The following is a 13,000-nucleotide window of genomic DNA, read 5'->3' as shown; positions in this document are numbered from 1 at the left end:
TTTAGATATCTGAAAGTTTGTTTTTGTCTACCCAGTGCAAGGAACAATGCACACTTCCAGAAGCCCTTGTTGATTTGATATATGCCAGTGGAACTAATGGCGTGCTTAGAGTAGAAAATATAATTGGTTTAGAAAATATTAAAAATCCTTTTTGTTTTTTTTCCACTCTCTGGTTGCATTCTTGCACTTGCAGCCATTGTCATGTGTCACAGAGATGGACCCAAAAAAACCCAGAACAGCTTAAATCTGATGGGAGCGCAGGTGCTCCCATTGGTTTTAGGTCAAACGTTTAGGCCAAAGTACCATAATCTTGAACCTTTGGCAGCAACCCTGTGCTTTTCAGTGATATTAGGGTCATTACAGTAAACAGTGCATATCCAAATATTGGTATGTAACACAGAAAACAACACAGCAAACAGCAAAAACAAAACAGTAAAAAAAAAAAAAAAACATTATAAAAATAACCCTAAATGCCCAATAAAATGTCTGTTTTTGCCATCCCACTCAATCATTCTCTCTTCTCTTAACCAACCTTCGTTGTCATTGGGCTGCTTGACACTGCCTGGGATTACCATAATCACCCTAATATCACTGAAACACGCAGAGTTGCTGCTTCCAGAGCGTGTTGGAATTCTCCCAATTGAGCAAATGGTTCAGCAGTTACGGTAGTTACAGATGCTTAGTTAAACTTTGCAAATACCTGTCTGATGCCAGCAAAAGGTTAGACTTTAGAGTTAATCACACACTTCTTTGAAATATTTATTTACAGTGTAAATCACAATGCAAAATAACAAGGCATAGGAGCTAATCAGGCTGAAGACCTCAGGCAATCTAAGAAGAGAGGGAAACGACAGTGGCTGAAAAAACATATTTATCCTTAGGCAGCAGTTTCAGGGTTCCTTCTGTGTCGCCTGGTCTGGCTCCTGGAAGAAAACTAACAGTGGTTGCTGGTGTCTCTAACTTCACATCTCAAAACAATATCGGTTGGTGTTTTACCGAGTGGGGAAGAACAAAATGATTAGAGATGTGAACAGGTTGGGGGCTTCTGTTGATTGAGCGCCTGCACCACATTTGCCTTGTAATGATAGAAAAAGTAATTAGTTAGATTACCCATTACTAAAAAAAGTAACAGTGTTAGTAATGCCGTTTATTTTAATGTCATTATTCCCATCACTGACTGCCTGGTTCTGAGGAAACAAGAACTTACAGGGAAATATAATATTCACAGCAGTTCATATCTTCCAGATTTTGTCAGGTTTCAGCCTTATTCATAAGTGGATTCAGTTCACTTATTTCACCTTGAAGTTCTACACAGAAGTTGTAACCAATTCGAATCTTATGAAGCACCTCTCAACGTCACATGCTTCAACAAAACTAGTCACCAAGCATCTGTACAGCAAATAATAAAAGCGATTTTGGTGTAAAATTACATAATATTGCTGTTGAGTTGGACAAGATTCACTCACACTACGGCATATCCCACAAAATAACATCAACTGTGATGGACAATGGCCTTAATTTTGTCAAGGCCTTCAAAAAGTACCAGCCAGTTGAGGAGGATGACTCTAAGAATGATGAGGATGAGGATGAGGTAACTTTTACAAACATGAACGATGCCTTAAAAAAACGTGTTGGTGATAATGACAATGATGATAATGTTGGTGTGGTGATCACTTTGCGACCACATCAGAGATGTGCATCACACACATTAAACCTTGTTTCTTGAAATGATGTTGACAAGCAGTTACTATCACGACCAGAAGTAAAAGTGGTATATAGAAGTGCTACCACAAACTGCACAGGGTTATGGAACAAGGCCATTCAAGGCCATTCAAAAGTGGCCGCAGAGACAGTGGATGGCATTATTGGAAAGAAACTGCTAGTTCCTTGCACTACCAGATGGAATTCGTTTTATGACTCCATGGCTAAAATCTGCGAGATTTCTCTGGTTGAGCTGAACACCATCTTCTCCAAGTTTGGGTTGACAGCCATGACAGAGCGGGAACATGAGTCCTAAAGGGAGTACTGCACTGTCATGAGGCCATTTACAGTGGCCCTCGACATTCTTCAGGGAGAAGACAACACGTTTTATGGGACATTCCTACCCACACTGGAGACACTGATGTTTAAGAACCTGGAATTGAGCAGTAGTCTCCAAATTCTTGATAATATTCCAGAGGTTCACCTCCCCTGTGGTGTCATTATGTTTATTTCAGTCAGCTGTTTCCCCATGTGTTCCCACTTCCCCTGATCACCTCCTGTGTGTATTAAGTCCTCTGTTTTCCTTTGTTCACTGTCAGGTCATCTGTTATGCTCACCATAGTTGCCACAGTTCTTCATAGTTGTCACAGTTTTTTCATAGTCATCATAGTTTTTTCATAGTTATCATAATTTTTTCACAATTTTCATGTTTGAAAACAGCAAAAAATGTGCATGCTCGTTGTGAGCTTGTTCACCCTTGATGGCAGAGCACGCTTGCTCAAGGATGAGCATTGGTTAATGGTCGTCATGTGACTAACACAAGCCAGATCCTTTTATTTAGCAAAATTGTAATTAATAATAAAATGTTATTGTTGAGGGGTACAGGCAGGACTGCATACGCACACACACATTAAAATAAATAAAATAAATAAATGCCTCAAGAAAAGGGCACTTAGGGCACCCTTCTGGAAAGGGGCAGGTGCTCAAACCCCTTCTGCCACCCCCTCTGCACAGGCATGGAGGAGGTACAGAATTTGTCACCAGAAAACAATCTGAAGCTGAAAGTCCTTAAAATGAAAGAACTTCTCATGGATATCAGGAGGCACAGACAGATCCACTCCACTCTCATCATAAATGGAGAAAAGGTGGAATCTGCCTCCACCTTCAGGTTTTGGGGCACCCACTTCTCTGCTGATCTCACCTGGACCCACAACACCAATGCCCTGGTAAAGAAAACCCAGCAGTGGCTGCACTTCCTCCATGTCCTGAGGAAAAATAACCTGGATGGAAGCTGCTGCTGGCAGCACCGCTCATCAGTGGAGAGCATGCTCTCCTACTGCCTGGGTGCAGTGTACTTAGGGGCCACTAGTGAGAACAGGTAAGCTACACAGAGTGTAATAAACACTTCCCAAAAATCATTGGCTGACACTATTCAGACCAAGTCTTTTTTTCCTATGATTATTTCCAGGTAATAAATAAATAAAGATTATTAGAAGATTACGATTATTTTAAAAACAAACAAAAAATAAATAAATTATTATTTATTGTCTGAGGTGGCTGTAGAGATTTGCTAAAACAACTCTTATTCTCCAAATTAAATTCTCAGTAACCTGAACTCATTTATTGAATAAACTTATAATAAAATATTACAAATACACTTATTCAGCAATGGCGATGGTTGACATTTTCCCATGATGTTCCCCATAACACCTGGGATTGATTATTTAAAGATGACTTATTTTTCACAATGACCATCGACTGTGGGGCAGACTTGACTGGGGAAAAGAAAAGGGAGAAAGAAAGAGGGAAAGAAAAAGAGCGGGGAAGAGGGACGGTGATAAGGGGCAAAAACTAACAAAACAAACAGACAAAAAATACATATATCAATCACCTGGATCACCTGCTGAGAAAGAAAAAAGAGAAAACAAGCAAAGAAAAAGAGAGCAATATAATAAACAACATCATCGCGATGATCTATGTGAAAATAACAGTAAATACTAAATATTAAATATTATTGTGCAGCATGTAAGATCCACAGCGCACAGTGTGCTTTGAGGTAGGAGCCAAAAAGGGTGTCGTTTTTTGTGTCAGCACCCATGTGTATACCTGTGAGCGTGACCACGCTTGTATTTAAAAGGTTCCTTCGGCGGTCACGCCGGTGCAGCCCCCTTTAGCTTCTGCTCGGTGGCTACTGGGTGACCCCTCGTCTGGGGATCCTCTGCCCTTCCCATGAGGGTGGCACGGATGCCCCTCCGGTGGCTCCCCTTGGGCTCTCGCACTCTGGGGCCTCTGGATGTCTGGGGCCTGGATCTCCTCCATGCCTGCTTCATGCCCTGGGGGACCGGGCTATGGCTCTCTACATCCTCTTGCAGACCATTACATGGGGAAACCATTTGAATACAAGCGCGCTGATCCACACAGGTGTGCACATGGGTGTTCACTATTCGTAGACTTAAATCACACCTTTCTTGGCTGCTACTTCAAAGCACATTGTGCGCTGTCTGTCCTGCGTGCTGCACAACAACATTCAATGTTTAATATTTACTGCTGTTTACACTTAGCTAGATTAATGCGATGGTGTTGTGTTTAGTATGTTGCTTTGTTTTTTTTTTTGCTTGTTTTCTATTCTTTTTCTCCCAACAGGTGATCCAGGAGATTTTTTTTTTCTTCCCTTTCTCACTGTCCCTCTCCCCTTCTGTTTTTCTTTTCCTTCCTCTTTCTTTCTCCCTTTCCTATCCCTCACTCATGTCTGTCCCGTCTGAAACAACTGAAAATAAAATAAAATAAATAATAAAAACAAAGGTCGATCAAATGGACCAATACGGCAATGCCATGATGATCCATTTGGCAAAATAAATCCATTGGGTATCCTTGTTGGTCTTCAGACAACAATTCTGACGGCTAAAGAACCAAATGGGACAGGCAAAAGGAAAAAAAAAATAAATAAAAAAAAAGGTTCCTTCATATAATGATCTGCTAGAGGGTGTGGGGAGCCAAAGCCCCGTCCTCCTGGGCATGAAGCAGGTATGGAGGAGATCAAGGCTCCAGACATCCAGAGGCCGTAAGAGCAAAGGAGACCAAGGAAGACCAACGGAGGGGCAACCGTGCCACTAACCCGGAAAGAGCTGAGGAGAGCCCCAGATGAGGGGTCACTCAGCAGCCGTGGAGCAGAAGCCGGGGGGGGTTGCAGCCAGCTGTGCCAGAGTGACTGAGCCCCAGGCCGAGAGGCCGAGGGCACCCCACCCCCGAAGGAGCCTGAGTGAGCCCCAGGCTCCAGGCCCCGACAAGCAGCCACCAGGAGTGAGCCGGTGGGTACCTGGACGCCCATCCCCGGACACAAAGAACCACCAATGCACCGATGTCTGAGGGCGTCTGCCACTGGCAGGGGGAGTGGTGGGGGGAGATAGGCCTCCACCCCATGGAGGGCCTGAGATGTCCCTAGTGAGGTGGCGTCTGATACCCAACCTGACATATAGACACAAACAAACAGGCACACACAGATACAGACATCCATTCCCACCCTCATGCTCTCATATGCAGTTACTCAGCACTCATCCAACGTGGAGACAGATATAAAGAGACACTGTACACACAATCACACTCCCCAAGCGTACTCTAAGCCCCAGGTCTAGGTACCCTTGCCCCTGGAGGGGGAAACTGCACCCAGACCCAGGTAGTGTTACCCTTTTCCCTGGGGTGGAGAGAAGCAGACTGCCCCAACTCAGCAGCAGCAGGGAGGCCCCACATTCCAGACCCCAATCGGACAGCCAACTCCTCCTCCTAGCCAGGCCCATCCGGACCAGGGCCCAGTTCAGCAGTGCCGCCCGGCCCCACAGAGCCCGGGGCAGCCCACCCAACCCCACCACAGAGAAAACTGCACCCACCCCGTCATCCACTTATCTTCCAGACATAGACGTCCAGGCTAGGATCTTCCTCCACCTCTCCTATATCTCTCCCCACCTGCAGAGTCAGTTCCTGGAGAGAGGAGACCTCCTGCAAGATGTAACAGCCTCCCCCACCAGTTGAAGAGCCCCCCAGGTGGCTCGATGCACCGGCGGCACCCTGCGCCAGGGCTGAGCCCCCATACACCCACCCGCCCACAACCCCGGTGACACACCAACCAGGACCCAAGCCCCCAAGGCCCAGCCAGGGCCCCAGCCCGGAGACGGAGCACCCCCAGAACCCCCCGCCTGCCCTGGACCCACCCAGGGACAGCCAGGCTCCCAGGTCAGTAACCCACGTCCGTCAGCACAGACCCTCCCCTAGCCACGAGGAAACCGTCACCTAAGAGCCAACAGAGCCCTTAACAGGCCATGACCACAACCCTCCAAGGAAAATGCTTCTGGGGAATCCCCCGACGCCCCAAGCCTGTCCCTACCCCCACACCAATCACAACAGCGAAGGTGGGACCAAACTATGACCCCCCCACCCCCACTAGGTGATGGAGCTGATCAAAGGAGCCCAGAGCAATTGATCTGATGTGGTGGCAGAGGCTGTATCAAGACTAATGTAATCTATTAGATAATTTCTATATTGGTTAGAATTAAGATTATTTTTATTTTTCCACTTCATGAGGACTGTTTTCTTGGCTATGCACAGGGCAGTGAAAACCATATGGGCTATATTCTTTTCTGTAGTGACATAAGCTGTTGTTTTGTATATATTTCTATGTGTATGTGGGTTTGTTTTCATCCAGTGTTTGGGGTGTTGTGTCTTAAATGTACAAACATTACATCATAACAGACATCCAACATAACAAAAATCCTGTCCCCCTGCTGGCTGGGCTCTCCTGAACCCCAACATGACACAGGAAGCTGCTGGTCGGGCCCTAAACTCCCAGCTGACACAACAAGATGCTTGGTGGACTCTCCTGAGCACCGAGCTGAGACCGAGAAATTAAGCTGCCAGTTCAGTTTCTGCACAGGGCCTGGGCTGAGCCTTAGTCTCTGAGGACACCAAGTTAGCAGCAAAACTACTTGTCTCCCTAGACATTGCCAAGGTTTCACAAACACCAGAGCCAGTCTCTAAACACACAAGTCCTAGTTCCATGAAAGCTGACTTTGACCCTACAGAAGTATAATATTCAGTCCTGGAATGTGCTCTCCGACAAACTGTTTCATTCACCGCAGACTGTAATGAACTAAAAGTCTTTGGAAATGCTAATTTGGAAGGTAAAATTATCTTTAACTTGGCAGGATATTTAACACAAATTAATTGTTTGTTGCTTTGCTTAATTGTTTTTCTACTTCTTAACCGATCTCTCTGGTTCAGAAGGAAACATGACAGGCCCCAACATGTTACATACAGACATGACATTTGATTCAGAATTGGACAAATTAACACTGGCGAACTTGAAAACACAAGGTAAGGTATCACGAACAGATTCCAAGATGCAAAGTTGTTCTTAAGCTCACACTCTGAGACAGCAGTCTCATTCATTAGAAAGGCAGCCTTTTCCACCTCAGCCCTGATATTCCCAAAATCTGACTTTAGTCTTTCATTTACAGCCTACGACTCTGTCAACACGGAGGAAAGCAACACAATCTCTCTATTTGCCGACCTGAAAACAAAACCTAGTGAATCAAGTTCCACTGGATCGGCGGTGCATGGGACAGACAGAATCTGAAGTCAGTATTGTCTTAATCCCAGCTCTCTCAGTTCTAGAGAGAGCTGATGGCGAGAAGCTGCCATTACTCTACCCCACTACTTGATCCAATGGCTTGATGTCCACTCTATTCAGAGAGGCTGTGGTTTCCTATGGCGATGGGGTGAGCCGACAGCGGAGGCACCGCTTCTTTCTTGCTAAGGGTGCAGAGGAAGCCACTGGGTCAGCTGACTCCTGATCCTCACCCCACATTCTGGCCATAAACGCAGCTGGGGAGGACTAGTCTGATGGCGGGAAAGGCCCGCTATTGCAGCAAGGTGACACCTGGAGAGCTGTAAGGCAGTAACAAGGCAAGGAACCTCAGGGTCTACTCCTCCACCTCGTCGTTGCCCAGCAACTCTGCCTCTACAGTCCCATGCAGCATGTTGGATGTTCGCACCGGAGGTCCCCTCTTCCCAGGGAAGACTGTCGCTGCTGTTATTGTACAAAAAGTAAAACAAGAACTGATAGTGTGCCACTATTTCAAAGACTGTTTGCTTTGTTTCTGTGGACTTTTTCCAAACTAAAGAAGCAGATTTTTGTAATGGTAAATGGACTGTTTCTTACATAGCGCTTTCCTATAATGAGCACTCAAAGCACTTTACACAACTTGCCTCATTCACACATTCATACAAGCACTTTTTTCTGTGCAAGTGTTTTCTATATAACATTCACACACATTCATACTCTGATGCATCAGAGAGTATCTTGAGGTTAGTATCTTGCCAGTGATATTTGGCATGGGGACTGGCGCAGCCAGGAATCAAACGAACAACCTTCTGATTAGCAGACAATCTGCTCTGTCTCCTGAGCTACAGCAACATCTTTTCATGTGTTTGTGAAAAGATACACTAGCTGAATGCTTGGACATGAATTGAGCTGCGGTTTGGGGAAGGCCTCGAAGGGGACTGGTGGCAGTTCCCGGGCCTGGCAGATCCCCATGTACTAAATAGAAGTGAAGAAGTTAAAGAATTGAGAACAAGGAGGGAGGGAGGGTGGGGCACGTAAACGAGAATGAACAGTTGCAGAACTGGGGGGAACCTATATAGATGACAACTGAAAGGAGCGTGTTTGGAGGCGTGGTCCCGCTCCTGAAATTCAGATACATAATCTCCAATTAAAAAAACATTGTTTGGCATGTCAGAGAGCCCCTCTAATAAAACAATGTTTGGTGTCTCTGAGAAAGTAAAAAGATGTTTATTTTTTCTTTGCCCACCAGTGTGTGTGTAGACTACAAACCAGTCTTTGACATTTCTATTGCTATGCTAACTATTAGGAAAGAGACAATGTCTTCTGCTGCTAATCTAATCATCCTGTTTTTGTTTCCAAGCCAGCCCTTCCTATGATTGTTAACCTGTTGAACCCCAATGCCCCCTGTACCAGGGCAGATGGGGAACATCTGGTTTCACAGGCTGTGCCACAAGTTCCGTTATTTAAAAATAGGTGTTTATGGTATTTACAGAAATGTCAGAATATCAGCTAAAAGCTTAGGAAACAATTTCCTGATTACTAAATACAGCTAAAACAACAAATAATTAAAGAGCAGGTAAACAGATTCTGCAAAAAGATCTAAACACAAAGTGCCGATTTCTACGTTCAAAAGATAGCATATACATGGACAAACAATGTCTCTGCTGAATGCACAGATCTCACAGATATCACTTTTGTCCGCTCCAGCAGATATTCATTAGACAAGAAACAAGAGACCAAAATTATCTTTTACGTTTGAAGAACGTTAGCATGAATTCTGTCTTATCTTTACTGTCTTGCTCCAAAGAAAATCTATCTCCAATTGTGCTTGAAGAGCAGTTTCCCATTGAAAACATTATTTTTCTGCCTTACTCAGTGGTTTACACTTAAAGCCCCAGTCCGCCGTTGTTTAAAGCATGGCTGTCTGTTTTTGTATTTTTTGGTTTTGCTAGAATTACCAACAGGAAAGCCTAATTTCTGCTATTCAATACCTAAGCAATTTCATATTTCAGAGATGGTGCTGAATTGTGCCAAACTGAAAAACATCAAGCTATGCTGTGTTTCACTTCAACAGCATCAGTCATGCATTGGTAATGTCCATATGTTGATTGATGATTTTCTTTAGTATTTGTTCTACTGCAACATATTTTCAAAGGGGTTATCTTGGGCCAAGATCTCTGGCTCAGGCAACACGAGACCCTTTGGCTGAGGTGGAGCTGGCTCAGAAAACACAGGACCATCTGGCACTGGCTCTGGCTCTGGCTCAGGACTAGACTGAGCTGGGCTAGACTTGGTCAAAAGTGCAGAGCGGAGACCTCTGGCCCCAGCACAGACTCTGGTGGTGGGAAAGCTGGTCCAAGCTCTGGCCCAGATTATGGTGGTGTGGACTGCAACAGTTCAGGCAGGTGGGCCTCGGAGCCGTTTCTTCTGACAACCCAGGCTCACCTGAGGAACAGGAATAGGTGAAAGGACTGCCTGAACCTTAGCCTCCCTCACCTGAGGAACAGAAACAGGTGCAAGGACAAGCTCAGGGATGGCCCTAGGAGAAGCATCACAGCCCACATACAACACTCACAAAAAAAGGTCTTGGAAAGTAAGCAATATTATACTTGACCAGCTCAGATACCCCACCGATTGTTTTTGCTTTAGCTGGCAAAAACAAAACAAACAAACAAACAAAAAAACCCCGCAAGCTCAAACTCAGAAATGTGCATTTCTGGACGCACAAAGGAGACTATTTTTTTTTTATCACTGGTCATAAACAGAATACTCAGTTGTTTGCCCACAAACGAAACAGCTTTATTTTCGGTTGTTTTAGAAACATTACACTTAGTTTAGGCAAAAAAGGCAAAAAACAAAACTCAAACATGTCCTGGGTCAATGACCTCTGTCCCCCAAGTCATCTTCAGAGATTCCTGCATCTTATCCCTGTGTATCCTGTACCATCTCTTTACTCTGTCAAGGTGCGTTTGTGTTTCCGAGTTCTGTTTCTTCCCGTTTAGCTTTTTTGTCTGCGTGTTGTGTTCAGGTAGCTTCCTCTGCCTCCCTAGTTACGTTTTGTTCAGCTGTGTTGTCCTAATCTCCTGTGTCATCTTTGTTGCGTCCTCCCCACATGCTCTGTGTTCGGTCTTTCTATTATGGCCGGTCGGCTAAAACCAGTTCATTGGACCCAAACACAGAAACAACGGAGGCAAAAGGTTCAAAAGTGATAACCAAACTTTTATTTAGAAATCACTCTGACAGTCAGATGATGGCTATGAACTACACAATCTCGAATGTGAGCAATATGTCTGAACATGAGCTCTGAACTAAGAAATGGAACATGAACTATAAACTATGAAGTGAACACATAAGCTATGGAGACAACTCAGGGAGAGAATGGTGGCTCAGGCAGCAGAGGTCAGTGGCACTGGAACACAGAAAGAGAAATATAAGTGATGGCAGCGATTTTTCATGTAAGAGGAGTAAGTAAACAGGAAGTGTTTTACAGGTTTTGCAGGTGGAGGCTGGCGTTAGTGGAAGGCAGTCAAAGTGGTCCGGGTGAGTGTCCAGAAGCCGAGGGTCCCCTTTGAGCAGCAGCAGGGAGGCAGGCAGGTGAATGAAAACCCAACAGAGCTTGGCTGTGACTGTGATTACCAAGTAGACCAGCATCCTGAAGTGGCCGAGAGTGAAATGGTGGACCAGAGGATTCCTGAAAACCACAGGGAGAAGAACATCAGGTAAGCATACGCCAAAAACTAAGATGCATAGAAACAAATTGGTGGCTTCACACTAACACAGGTTAGCAGAAAATAGATCGTGATTTGAATGAAGTAGCTCCACCCAGGGGTGGAAACTCCAGCTCTATGGAAAAATATCCACTCACCCACTCACCCAAACCATGACAGTTTCCCCTTTCTTTTCCCATATTTACATCTCTGGCTCCAGCTCCATAGCAGCAGTCCCCAACCCCCGGACCGGTCCGTGAGTCGTTTGGTACCGGGCCGCGAGAGTTGAGGTTCGGGTGTGAAATTGATGGTTTTCAGGGTTTTTATTGTTTTTATTGTAACTTGGTTTCCCTGGGGGTTTTCCTGTGTGTTATGAATAAATCTTCTTTCTTTTTTTGGTAACAGTGCTGGTTTGACCTCAGTTGTAAACATATGCAGCAGTAATATTAATCCGTTTAACACTTATAGGGAACTTTTCTTGCAGAATTACAATTTTTACTTTTTTAATGCTTTATGTACAACTTTCCAGTTATATAGTTTTACATGTAGTGAGGTGTTTTCATTATATTTTATTGCTTCCTTTCCTAAAGGAGTTATATGAATAATTCCTCCACCAACTGCCATTTCTAAAGGGTCATTTCTGTCAGGTCCGTGGCCTGGGTGTTGGGGACCGCTGCTATAGAGCATATGTTTACAGTAGGTGTCCTGTGAGGACCAGACCAGATAAAAAAAAGTTAATGAGCTCAGAAATCCTCCACATTGGAGGGTTTTCGAGAATGAACTGTCTTTTTAAAGTTATGCCACAGCATCTCAATCAAATTCAGGTCAGAACTTTGACTAGGCCACTCCAAAACAGCCCCAGACCATCACACTACCAACACCATATTTTACTGTTGGTAATGTGTTCCTTTTCTGAAATGCTGTGTTACTTTTACACCAGATGCAATGGGACACACATCTTCCAAAATGTTCAGCTTTTGTCTCGTCACACAGAGTATTTTCCTCAGTCTTCATCAAGATGTTTTCTGGCAAAACTGAAACGAATACACCACAAATAAACCCATCTAAAAACGAAATTGATCAATTTCTCTACAACATAACTTGGGTGTCTAACAAAATTATTAGACACCCAAGCAATGGCACTGGATTCGCCACTGATGCCAGGTGAACTCCAGGAAGTCCTGATAAGTATGCCCAATAATAAGGCTCCGGGTCCAGACGGCTTTCCAGCAGAATTTTACAAAAAAATTCTGGACGATTCTAGCACCAATTTTTCACAGAACGTTGCAGGAAATCAAAGAAAATGGCAGACTACCACCAAATATGAACTCAAACATTAGTCTCTTACTAAAACCAGGCAAAGACCCTGTATTTCCTTCAAGCTATCGTCCAATATCCCTTATTAATGTAGACCTTAAAATAATCTGCAAGGCTCTCTCAAAGAGATTAGAGAAAATAACCCCCCTTTTAATTCATCCTGACCAAACTGGTTTCATAAAAGGTAGGCACTCATTAACAAATACACGTGGACTACTTAATTTAATAGACTACTCATACAGTAAAAACATTGAAACCATAATATTGTCTCTTGATGCAGAAAAGGCATTTGACAGGAACTGGAAATTTCTATTTTCAACTTTACACAAATTTGGTTTTGGAAACTCTTTCGTAAGCTGGTTAACAATATTATATAATTCCCCAATAGCTTGTGTCAAAACAAATGACCAAACATCCTCCAGCTTCTGTCTCCTAAGGGGCACCAGGCAGGCAGGCAAAAGGAGAGGATCAAAAACAAAGACTGGACATTTTGGGACTAACTTGGATATATAGAGAAAACAACTTCTATGAAAATGTCATGTTGTGTAAGTAATTCTCATGTTTTGTTCTGTGCATATGTATATGCTATAATTTAAAAATATATATATATTGCATGTTTATTCAATTCAATTCAATTCAATTTTATTTATATAGCACCAAA

The sequence above is a fragment of the Perissodus microlepis genome, chromosome 14 (genome assembly GCF_051167445.1).
Source record: "Perissodus microlepis isolate ML-2025 ecotype Zambia chromosome 14, ASM5116744v1, whole genome shotgun sequence".
NCBI lineage: Eukaryota > Metazoa > Chordata > Actinopteri > Cichliformes > Cichlidae > Perissodus > Perissodus microlepis.
This window is presented reverse-complemented; position numbering follows the sequence as displayed.